The 12,231-nt window shown below is 45.2% G+C and overlaps 1 long non-coding RNA gene across 1 annotated transcript in view; it reads right to left on the minus strand.

Annotated features, from left to right (window-relative positions):
• Positions 1 to 4,645: 4,645 nt before the first annotated feature.
• LOC119948148 overlaps positions 4,646 to 12,231 on the minus strand; it is a 43,152-nt gene continuing 35,566 nt past the window's right edge. The window contains exon 3 of the long non-coding RNA XR_005456624.1: positions 4,646 to 5,067. This is a non-coding gene — a long non-coding RNA (uncharacterized LOC119948148). The remainder of the gene's footprint in view (positions 5,068 to 12,231) is intronic.

A 12,231-nucleotide genomic window follows, 5' to 3' on the forward strand; every position in this document is an offset into this window, starting at 1 on the left:
ATATCTAGCCCAGCACTTTATACAGCATTTGGCACATAATGACCGCATTTGTTAAGAGATTACTATGTGCGAAGTACTGTTCTAAGCGCTGAGTGGGATACAAAGTGATCAGGTTGTCCCCTGTGGGGCTCACAGTCTTAATCCCTATTATACAGATGAGGTAACTGAGGCTCAGAGAAGTTAAGTGACTTGCCCAAAGTCACACAGCAGACAAGTGGTGGTGCCGGGATTAGAACCCATGATCTCTGACTCCCAAGCCCGGGCTCTTGCCACTGAGCCACGCTGCTTCTCTAGTTGCTATTTTACTATTTGTTTAGCATAGGAAGTGCTAAACAAATACTCTCAATTATTGTTATTACTATCATTATTATCATCATTATTGTTATTATTGTCAGGTTTTCCTCAAGCCTGTTGAGCCAAACAAGCTCCAGGACCTCAAAGCAGTGTGGCTCAGGTAAAAAGCACGGGCTCTGGAGTTAGAAGTCCTGGGTTCAAATCCTGACTCTGCCAGCTGTCAGCTGTGTGACTTTGGGCAAGTCACTTAATTTCTCTGGGCCTCAGTTCCCTCATCTGCAAAATGGGGATTAAGACTGTGAGTCTGCCGTGGGACAACCTGATCACCTTGTAACCTCCCCAGTGCTTAGAACAGTGCTTTGCACATAGTAAGTGCTTAACAAATACCATTATGCCAACTTGTATTTCCCAAGCGCTTAGTAGAGTGCTCTGCACACAGCAAGCACTCAATAAATATGATTGAATGAATGAATAATTTTGTAGTAACCTTTGGTACTAGAAAGTGGGAAAATGATACAGCTTGGAAGAACTTGGATGCTTCCCCTGTTCTGTCTGGCAGTCTCCTAAAGGACATGCTGGTCCTCTTGATTTGATTGTCAACTTCTGTGCCTCTCTGAACATCGTTGGAGAGTATGCCACCTAGGTAGCAGCATTAGGTGACAGCATTCAGCTCTGAGATGCCAGTGAAAACCTTAGATACAAGAACAAACTGACCACACCTTCAAGGAAAGATAGTCAGTTAATGCAAAAAAAACCCCAGCAGCACACAGACAACCTGGCAAACAACTGTCAGAGAGGGGTCGACTGGACTCATTTCATCAAAGACCTTGAGAAGTCTCAGAAGCAAGTAGACAATAGCAGGTAACCATAAAGTTCGCAAACAATAGCTCCAACCGCAAAACCAAAGGGCGGTTTTCTTGTGGGTGTGGTCTTACCTTAGTCTTTATAGCAAAGACTCATAATTTGATTTGATAACACCTCAATCTCAGCAGCAGCATCTTTCAGGAGAAAGGACAGCGAAAGTTCAATCAATCAATCAATCATATTTATTGTTTACTGTATGTGGAGCAATGTACTAATAATTGCTTGGAAGAGTACAATATAACAATTGGAAGACATGTTCTCTGCTCACAGGGAGCTTTCAGTGTAAATGTAAGTGTGTGTGGGTGTGTGGGTGTAAATAATTTACATTATTGATCAATCAATCAATCGTATCCTTAAAGTGTGCAGAGCACTGCACTAAGCACTTGGCAGAGTACAGTCAGAGTTGGTAGACACATTCCCTGCCCACAACGAGCTTAGAATCTTGCTGAGCCCTAGCAGCCATGACCATCTAATGCTTTTCTAACACAGCAATATTTCTTGTCTTTACTCATTACATTGGTTGCAGTGATCGTATTCATTGAGTACCTACTGTGTGCAATGCACTGTGCTAAGCACTTAGGAAGAGCAAAACAAAGAAGTGACATATTCCCTGCCCACAAAGAGATTGCAATCTATTGGCAGAGACAGATATAAAAATATAGACAGTCACCACAGTAAATATGTGAACGTGCAACTGTAAAATTGTCTTGTCTTACGCTGTTTAGTTGTCTCTGACACATAGTGACACCATGAACACATCCCTCCCAGAATGCCCCACCTCCATCTGCAATTGTTCTGGTAGTGTATCCATAAAGTTTTCTGGGTTAAAATATGGAAGTGGTTTACCATTGCCTCCATCCACACAGTAAACTTGAGTCAACTCTCTCCCAAGATGCTGTTGCCCAGCACAGATGAGTCTTGACTTGTATCAGATTGCCTTCCACTCGCTAGCCACTGGCCAAGCTAGGAATGGAATGGGTAGGCCTCTGTTTGACTCTCCCTCCCATAGTCAAGACTGGAAACTCTCCAGGTGCGACCCTGAGAAGGTAACTGTAAAACACACATACAAATATGCTGAGGAGGGGTAGAAATAAGGCCATAAGGGTTAAAGATGCCTGGAGGTTTTATGTAACTTGGGGTGTTGGGAAATAATTAGTAAAGGCTTGCTAGAGGAGATGGGGAGCATGTCGGGAGAGCTGGCATCTGTCGGATGTTGGGAGGGAGGAAGTTCCAAGCCAGAGGAACAGGGTGAACAAGAGGAAAGAGGCAGGAGAATTGAGAATGAGGTTCAGCTGGAAGGTTGGCTTGGGTGGAACAAAGGAAGCAGGTTGGGAAATAGTGGATAAAGCGATCAGATAGGTAAGGAGAGGCCAGGTGGTGGAGAAGCTTGAAGCAGAAAGTGAGAAGCTTTGGTTTCATGTGGAGAGACACAGGAAGCTAGTGAAGGGATTTTGAGGAAAAGAGTGATGTGAGCTGAGCAATACTTCAAAAGGTATTGAATTTAGAAGTGTCTTGTACACTCTGGAGGGTGGAGAGGCTGGAAGATGGGAGATGAGCAAGGAGAAAGCTGATACAATCATCTAGTGATGATATTCTTGTCTGCTATGTGACCTTGGGCAAGTCACTTGAAGCAGTGTGGCTCAGTGGAAAGAGCCCAGGCTTGGGAGTCAGAGGTCATGGGTTCTAATCCCAGCTCCGCCACTTGTCAGCTGTGTGACTTTGGGCAAGTCACTTGACTTCTCTGTGCCTCAGTTACCTCATCTGTAAAATGGGGATGAAGACTGTGAGCCCCCCGTGGGACAACCTGATCACCTTATAACCTCCCCAGTGCTTAGAACAGTGCTTTGCACATAGTAAGCACTCAATAAATGCCATCATTATTATTAACAAATGCCATCATTATTATTATCACAGTCCCTGTCGCACTTGGGGATCACAATCAATCTTATCTCCATTTTTCAGAAGATGAAACTGGTTCAATCGATCAATCAGTGGCATTGAAGCTACAGGTGGCAGGGGGAAGTATGGTCTTGACAAGTCGAGGGACACAGAGAGAGTCATCTCTCTGCGAGCTTCCTGGAGCCAGCCCCGGGAGAGGGTGGTAAGTGAGTCACCGAGTGATGCCCTTGTCTTTGGGGAGATGTCGAGGCTAGAAACCCGCTGTAGTGGCAGCGATAGTGATGCAAGGATTTGGGGTGAGCTATCTGACTCTGTGCAAGGCACTGTTCTAAGCACTGGGGAGGTTGCAAAGTGATCAGGTTGTCCCACGGGGGGGGCTCAGTCTTAATCCCCATTTTGCAGATAAGGTAACTGAGGCACCGAGAAGTTGATTAACTTTCCCAAAGTCACACAGCTGACAATTGGCGGGGCCGGGGTTTGAACCCATGACCTCTGACTCCAAAGCCCGGGCTCTTTCCACTGAGCCACACTGTATATATGTACAGATTTATTACTCTATTTATTTTACTTGTACATATTTACTATTCTATTTATCTTGTTAATGATGTGCATCTAGCTTTATTTCTATTTTGATGACTTGACACACGTCCACATGTTTTGTTTTGTTGTCTGTCTCCCCCTTCTAGACTGTGAGCCCGTTGTTGGGTAGGGACCATCTCTATATGTTGCCAACTTGTACTTCCCAAGCGCTTAGTACAGTGCTCAGCACACAGTAAGCGCTCAATAAATACGATTGAATGAATGAATGAATGAAAGAAAGAGCTGGAGGTCTTTAGGGCCCAGCGGCGGCTAACAGTGGCCCAGGTGTTCCTGAGATGACTCTGGGGGCTCATTTGGCCAGGATTTAGAGCTGAGAATCCCTGGAAACATCACAACTGGAACTGAAGCAATGTTCACCGGCACACAACTTCTATGGGTGAGACATGTGAGAAGACTAGATGACCTAAACTGAACGGGAAAGTGGAAGGAAGCACACAGATCAACCTATCAATCATTGGTATGTATTGAGTGCTTACTACACAAACCACTGTACTAAGCACTTGGGAAAGTACAACCGAGGAGGTAGACATGATCCCTGCCCTCAAGGAGTTTACAATCTAGCCGTGAGCTCCATATGGCTGTACGTAGAAGGTGGCGCCTGTGTACCTATCTGTTGTGTTCCTATTTGACCGTATCTGTGTGAACCTGATGTTGTCTGAAAGTGAAAGACTCACAGGAGAAGACTGGTAGAAGATGCCCTTTTTAATCTTCCCTTGACATGGACAAAAATAATCTAAGTGCAGTGTTCTTAAAGAGCCCATTGAGTGGCCAAAGCTGCACACCTGATGTTTTTAAATTTGTTTGGTACTCTGCCATCCATTAACTTGGATGCAGCGGCGATAACCATATAGAACTGAGGTAAGGGAAAGATTCTCAGCCAGATAGAGCTCTCAGGAGTAGTGATAACCTTCAACCTGCAGAAGTAAAAAAAAAAATTGTTTTCATTATTGGAAAAAAACCACACTAGGCTTTTGCTGAAATTGCGGCATTGAGATTGGCTTATTTTAATGATGTTGGCCAAGTTAAGCAGTCATATATGGTAAATTGCATCGAGATGGGTTTCCTTCTTGCATTTTTTTTTAAAGAGCTTTGAAAATTCCTGCGATGTTTGTTAGGTGCTCAGAGTGCAGCTTGATGTTCACTTCTGATTCCTCACTGTTGCTCAGATGGTAGTTCTTATGAGAGTTGCAGAAATGTTGCTGACATGCACTGGGTGGGGTTTGCTGAAACTTCTTAGCTTCCTCTTGGGAGTTCTAATTCTGAAGGAACAGTTGCCCACAGATGGGGCTTTTCTGATGTTGTAATCATGCTGATAGGCTGAATTGTGTGGCATGTGGCTTTTGAGTTCATTCCTAGCTTTGTTCCATGCAAGTCGTTGGCTTTACTCTCACCCTCTGAAGTTCTTAAACCCTGTAACAGGACATAAGAAGATGCGAATTAGCAACTCTTACCCCCTACGCTGTACTCCAAATGAATGGACCTACAAATAGCACCAGTCTGTACATAGGAAGCGCCTACCTAGTAAGTGTCCTCCCCTGCTATCCTTATTCCCATTATCACTTGCCAAGTTCAATAAACCAGCTAAGGTGCAAAGCCTGCATGGATTTCTTTGCTTACATTTTACCATACCAAGCCTTATTGGGGTAATATAGATGAGAAAATGGCAGATTAGGTCAGAAACCTCAGTTGAGGCTCTGGCCCAGGATTTTCTGGCTGAGCTGCAGTGCTATATGGTATAATGTTAGAGGCAAAAGCAGGGCTCTGTACACAGACGAAGGCAATAACTCCAGTAGGGCTTGGGAAAGTTCAGTGTTGAAGCAGCGTGGCTCAGTGGAAAGAGCATGGCCTTTGGAGTCAGAGGTCATTGGTTCAAATCCTGACTCCGCCACTTGTCAGCTGTGTGACTTTGGGCAAGTCACTTAACTTCTCTGGGCCTCAGTTCCCTCATCTGTAAAATGGGGATTAAGACTGTAAGCCCCCCATGGGACAACTTCATCACCTTGTAACCTCCCCAGTGCTTAGAACAGTGCTTTGTACACAGTAAGTGCTTAATAAATGCTATCAGTATCATTATTATTATTATTCACATTGTTGAAGCTGTTACCCAATTCATCATAATGTTGACAGGAAGAGATGCACTTGTTTGAATCCTAGAAAAAAGTAATGTGTGATATTTGATAATAGCAATAATAATAATTGTGGCATTTAAGCACTCACTGTATACCAGGCACTGAGAAGAAGTGTGGCTCAGTGGAAAGAGCACGGGCTTGGGAGTCAGAGGTCATGGGTTTTAATCCCCGCTCTGCCACTTGTCAACTGTCAGTTACCTCATCTGTAAAATGGGGATTAAGACTGTGAGCCCCATGTGGGACAACCTGATTATCTTGTATCTACCCCAGCGCTTAGAACAGTGCTTTGCACATAGTAAGCACTTAACAAATGCCATCATTATTAAGCACTGGGGTAAATACAAGGTATTTGGGTTTGACCCAGTCTCTGTCCTACCTAGGGCTCACAATCTTAACCTCCATTTCCCCGATGAGGTAATGGAGGCCCAGAGAAGTGAAGCCACCTGTCCAAAGTCACACAACAGATGTGTGGCAGTCAGGATTAGAACACAGGTCCTCCCATTCAGCCAAGGCTCTTCTCTATGCCAAGCACTGTATGAAGCAATGGGGTAGATATAAGATAATCAGGTCCCACGTGGGGCTCACAGTATATGTAAGAGGGTAAACTGATATTGATTAACTATTTTGCAGGTGAGGGAACTGAGACACAGAGAAGTTAAATTACTTGTCCAAGGTCATGCAGCAGACAAGAGGCAGGGTGGGGATGGGAACCCAGGTCCTCAGCCTCCCAGGCTCATGCTGTTCCCACCAGGTCATACTGCTGCTTAACATAAGAATGAGACCAAAGGCTCTCTGCTATCAATCACCCCTTAGGAGAAATAATAACGAGGTTTCATATTGATTCAACTTTTATGGTGAGTTCCAGGTAATTGATTACTCAAGTAGTCTTCCGGAGGTAGAGCCACCATTAAATTACAAATTTACTTGGTTTTCTACTTAATATTAAACTAAGATCCTACCATTGCACTTTGAAACTCCTTCACCAGCACCTGAGAGCAGAGCTGAGTTTTCTTGTTGGCATTTCTTGGCTAAACCAGCAAGTAAGATACCCTCCCGGCTGTATAGTGTGTTTACAAGTATGGTATATGTTAAGTGCTTCCTATGTGCCAAGCACTGTTCGAAACACTGGGATATATCCAAGTAAATCAGGTTGACAAATTATTCTCAGTCTGCAAAGCACCCAGAGAACACGCAGTGAATCTTTATCATCATCATCATCACCTAGGGAGTGCTGAAAGAGCACTGTGCTAAGTGTTTGGGAGAGTACAGAAACAACAATAACACTTCCTTCGATAACCTTACAATTTAGCAGGGCAGAGGCATTAAAATAAATTACAATGGTGTGTTTCAGGCAATTCATGGCTCGAGCAGTCTCCCAGAGCTAGTGCCCATGTTAAATTATGAACTTACTCAATTTCTTAATATAGAGCTCTCACATAGTAAATGCTCCATACATATCACTGATTCATTGATTTTTCCATGTTATGAATCAATCACTCAATCAATGATATGCATTGAGTGCTTACTGTGTGCAGAGTACTGTACTAAATGCTTGGGAGAGTACAATACAAGCAGCATTGCCCAGTGGATAGAGCACGGGCCTGGGAGTCAGAGGACCTAGGTTCTAACCCCGACTTTACCACTCATCTGCTGTGTGACCTTGGACAAGTCATTTCTCTGTACCTCAATTACCTCATCTGTGAAATGGGGATTAAGACTGTGAGCCCCATGTGGTATGTGAACTGTGTGCAACCTGATTAGCTTGTATCTATTCCAGGACTCAATACAATGCCTGGCCCACAGTAAGCGTTTCACAAATACCATAAAAAAAAGCACACACACAGAGTTGGTAGAGATGTTCCCTACCCACAGTGATCTTATAGTCTAGAGGAGGAGACAGACACTAATATAAATACATTCATTCATTCAGTCGTATTTATTGAGTGCTTACTGTGTGCAGAGTACTGTACTAAGTGCTTGGGAAGTACAAATTGGCAACATATAGAGATGGTCCCTACCCAACAACGGGCTAACAGTCTAGAAGGGGGACACAGACCAAAAAAACCAAAACAAGTAGACAGGTGTCAAATGCCATTATTATTACTAATACCAACAGAATAAATAGAATTATACCTATATACAGATCATTAATAAAATAGAGTAATAAATATGTACAAATATACACAAGTGCTGTGAGGAGGGGAAAGGGGAAGAGCGGTGGGTTGGGGAGAGGAGGAGGAGAGGAAAAGGGGGGGCTCAGTCTGGGAAGGCCTCCTGGAGGAGGAGAGCTCTCAATAAGGCTTTGAAGGGAGGAAGAGAGCTAGTTTGACGGATGTATGGAGGGAGGGCATTTCAGGCCAGAGGTAGGACATGGCATGGCATAGTGGCTAGAACATGGGCCTGGGAGTCAGAAGGTCATGGGTTCTAATCCTGGCTCTGCCACTTGTCTACTGTATGACCTTGGGCAAGTCACTTCATTTCTCTGTGCCTTAGTTCCCTCATCTGTAAAATGGGGATTGAGACTGTGATCCCAACGTGGGACAGGGATTATGTCCAACCCACTCTGCTTGTATTACTCCAGCACTTAGTACAGTGGCTGGCACATAGTAAGCACTTAACAAATACCGTCATTATTATTACATATTATTTATATACATTTATTTTCTATTTACTTAGTTTTATTAAATGAATTGATATTATTATATCAGCCTACCATAGCACTTTCAACCCTGACATCAGCAATTGAGGGCAGAACTGTATTTTCTTGTTGGTCTTATCTTGTAGCAGCAAATTCATTCATTCATTCATTTAATCATATTTATTGAGAGCTTATTGTGTGCAGAGCACTGTATTAAACACTTGGAAAGTACAGTTCAGCAACAGAGACAGTCTCTACCCAACAATGGGCTCACAGTCTAGAAGGGGGAGGCAGACAACAAAACAAGTAGACAGGTGATCTGCCCGGCTGTATCACACCTGTGCTTGCTAACTGACTGAGAACTCTATGACATCACACCCTTGGATTGATGGATCAAGCACTTAATTGGGTGGGAAGAATGAGAGGGTTTTAGGACCCAGTGAAGGCTAGCAGGGATCCCGGCATTCCGGGCACTCTCATTCCACCCACATATTCAGTCTATCACTAAATCCTGTTGGTTTGACTTCCACAACTTTGCTAAAACCGGCCCTTTCCTCTCCATCCAAACTGCTACCACATTAATCCAAGCCTTGATCCTGTCCTGCTTTGGTTACTGTACCAACCTCCTTGCTGACCTCCCTGCCTCCTGTCTCTCCCCACTCCAGGCTTCACTCTGCTGCCCAGATCATTTTTCTACAAAAACGTTCAGTCCATGCTTCCCCACTCCTGAAGCGGTTGCCCATCTACCTACACATCAAACACAAACTCCTTATCATTGGATTTAAAGCCCTTAATCACCTTGCCCGCTCCTACCTCACTCACTGCTCTCCTACTACAACCCAGGACGCACACTTTGTTCTTCTAATGCCAACCTTCTCACTGTAGCTCGGTCTCATAGATCTGGCTGCTGATCTCTCGACCACATCCTGCCTCTGGCTTGGAACATCCTCCCTCTTCATGTCTGAGAGAAAACTACTCTCCCCTCCTTCAGAGCCTTAGGAAAGGCACAATTCCTCCAAGAGGCCTTCCCTGACTAAGCCCTCATTTCCTCTTTTCCCACTTCCTTCTGCATCACCCTAACTTGCTCCCTTTACTCAATACCGCATCCCTGGCCCCACAGCACTTATGTACATATCTGTAATTTATTTATTTATATTGATGTCTGTCTCCCCCTCCAGACTGTAAGCTTGTTGGGGGCAGGGAATGTGTCTGTTATAGTGTTGTCAAGTACTTAGTACAGTTCTCTGTGCACAGTAAGTGCTCAATAAATGTAACTGATTGGTTTATTCCAAAATGACTCTGTGGACTGTTTCAGCTGTGATTTCGGGGAAGCAGCATGGCTTAGTGGAAAGAGCAGGCGCCTAGGAGTCAGAGGACCTGGATTCTAATTCTGGCTCTGCACTTATCTGCTGCGTGACCTTGGGCAAGTCACTTATTTCATCTATGCCTCTATCATCTATTAAACTATGATTAAATCCTCCTCCCTCCAATTCAGATTGTGAGTCCCATCTGGGACACTTCCTGTGTCCAACCTGATTACCTTATATCTATCCCACCCACTGCTTAGTCTAGTGCCTGGAGCATAATAAGCCCTTAACAAGTTTATATAATAAAACAACAATATAACAGACACATATACATACGTGTGTGTGTTAGGGTTGGGACACCCCAGAAACATCACACATGGGTACAGGCCAAATCTTTCATTTGAACTCTGCAGCTGATCCTCCTCTAGTATACCTTCTTCCTTTTCTCATTTATCTCATTTGTCTACTGAATTTCAATTGCTGGGTCATATAGCAGTAAGGGTGCTTACATCTTTGTCTTATACAGTAATGTTATTTGTTTAGCGCTTACTATGTTCCAGGCACTGTACTAAGTTTTGGGGTAGATACAAGCGAATCAGGTTGGACATAGTCCATGTCCCACATGGGACTCACGGTCTTAATCCCATTTTACAGATGAGGTAACTGAGGCACAGAGAAATTAAGTGACTTTCCCAAGGTCACACAGTAGACCGGTGGCAGAGCTGGGATTAGAGCCCAGGTCCCCCGATTCCCAGGCCTCAGGCTCTTTCCACTAGGCCACACTGCTTCTCATTGTTGGCACTAAATGCCCGAACCATACCCAGAACACCATTATCACACCAGAACACCCCTGGCCCATGGAACTTTATGGATTTGACAGTAGATACTGATAGATAGGCAGATGATAGATAGTAGCCGGGAACCATCATCATCATCAATCGTATTTATTGAGCGCTTACTGTGTGCAGAGCACTGTACTAAGCGCTTGGGAAGTACAAGTTGGCAACATATAGAGACAGTCCCTACCCAACAGTGGGCTCACAGTCTAAAAGGGGGAGACAGAGAACAAAACCAAACATACTAACAAAATAAAATAAATAGAATAGAAATGTACAAGTAAAATAGAGTAATAAATATGTACAAACATATACGTATATACAGGTGCTGTGGGGAAGGGAAGGAGGTAAGATAGGGGGGATGGAGAGGGGCATGAGGGGAAGAGGAAGGAAGGGGCTCAGTCTGGGAAGGCCTCCTGGTGGAGGTGAGCTCTCAGTAGGGCCTTGATGGGAGGAAGAGAGCTAGCTTGACGGATGTTGGGAGGGAGGGCATTCCAGGCCAGGGGGATGACATGGGCCGGGGGTCGACGGCGGGATAGGCGAGAACGAGGCATGGTGAGGAGATTAGTGACAAAGGAGCAGAGGGTGCAGGGTGGGCTGTAGAAGGAGAGAAGGGAGGTGAGGTAGGAGGGGGCGAGGTGATGGAGATCCTTGAAGCCGAGGGTGAGGAGTTTCTGTCTGATGCGCAGATTGATTGGTAGCCACTGGAGATTTTTGAGGAGGGGAGTAACATGCCCAGAGCGTTTCTGGACAAAGACAATCTGGGCAGCGGCGTGAAGTATGGATTGAAGTGGGGAGAGACACGAGGGTAGGAGATCAGAGAGGAGGCTGATGCAGTAGTCCAGACGGGATAGGATGAGAGCAGGGCCAGAGATGTAGATCTGGGTATCATCAGCGTAGAGATGATAGTTGAAGCCGTGGGAGCAAATGAGGTCACCAAGGGAGTGAGTGTAGATCGAGAACAGAAGGGGACCGAGAACTGAACCTTGGGGAACCCCCACAGTAAGGGGATGGGAGGGGGAGGAGGAGCCTGCAAAAGAGACTGAGAATGAATGACCGGAGAGATGAGGAGAACCAGGAGAGTACAGAGTCTGTGAAGCCAAGGTTGGATAGTGTGTTGAGGAGAATGGGGTGGTCCACAGTGTCGAAGGCAGCTGAGAGGTCGAGGAGGATTAGGACAGAGTATGAGCCATTGGATTTGGCAAGCAGGAGGTCATTGGTGACCTTTGAGAGGGCAGTTTCCGTGGAATGTAGGGGACAGAAGCCAGACTGGAGGGGGTCGAGGAGAGAGTTGGTGTTGAGGAATTCGAGGCAGCACGTGTAGACGACTCATTCAAGGAGTTTGGAAAGGAATGGTATGAGGGAGATGGGGCAATAACTAGAAGGTGAGCTGGGGTCAAGAGAGGGTTTTTTTAGGATGGGAGAGACATGGGCATGTTTGAAGGCAGAGGGGAAGGAACCAGTGGAGAGTGAGCGGTTGAAGATGGAAGTTAAGGAGGGGAGAAGGGACGGAGTGAGAGATTTCATGAGATGAGAGGGAATGGGGTCAGAAGCACAGGTGGCCGGAGTAGCACTTGAGAGGAGGGAGGAGAGCTCCTCTGAGGATGTGGCTGGGACGGATGGGAGAGTAGCAGAGAGTGTTGAGAGCTGGGGTGTTGGAGAAG

Source organism: Tachyglossus aculeatus, chromosome X4 (assembly GCF_015852505.1).
Source record: "Tachyglossus aculeatus isolate mTacAcu1 chromosome X4, mTacAcu1.pri, whole genome shotgun sequence".
NCBI classification, from domain to species: domain Eukaryota; kingdom Metazoa; phylum Chordata; class Mammalia; order Monotremata; family Tachyglossidae; genus Tachyglossus; species Tachyglossus aculeatus.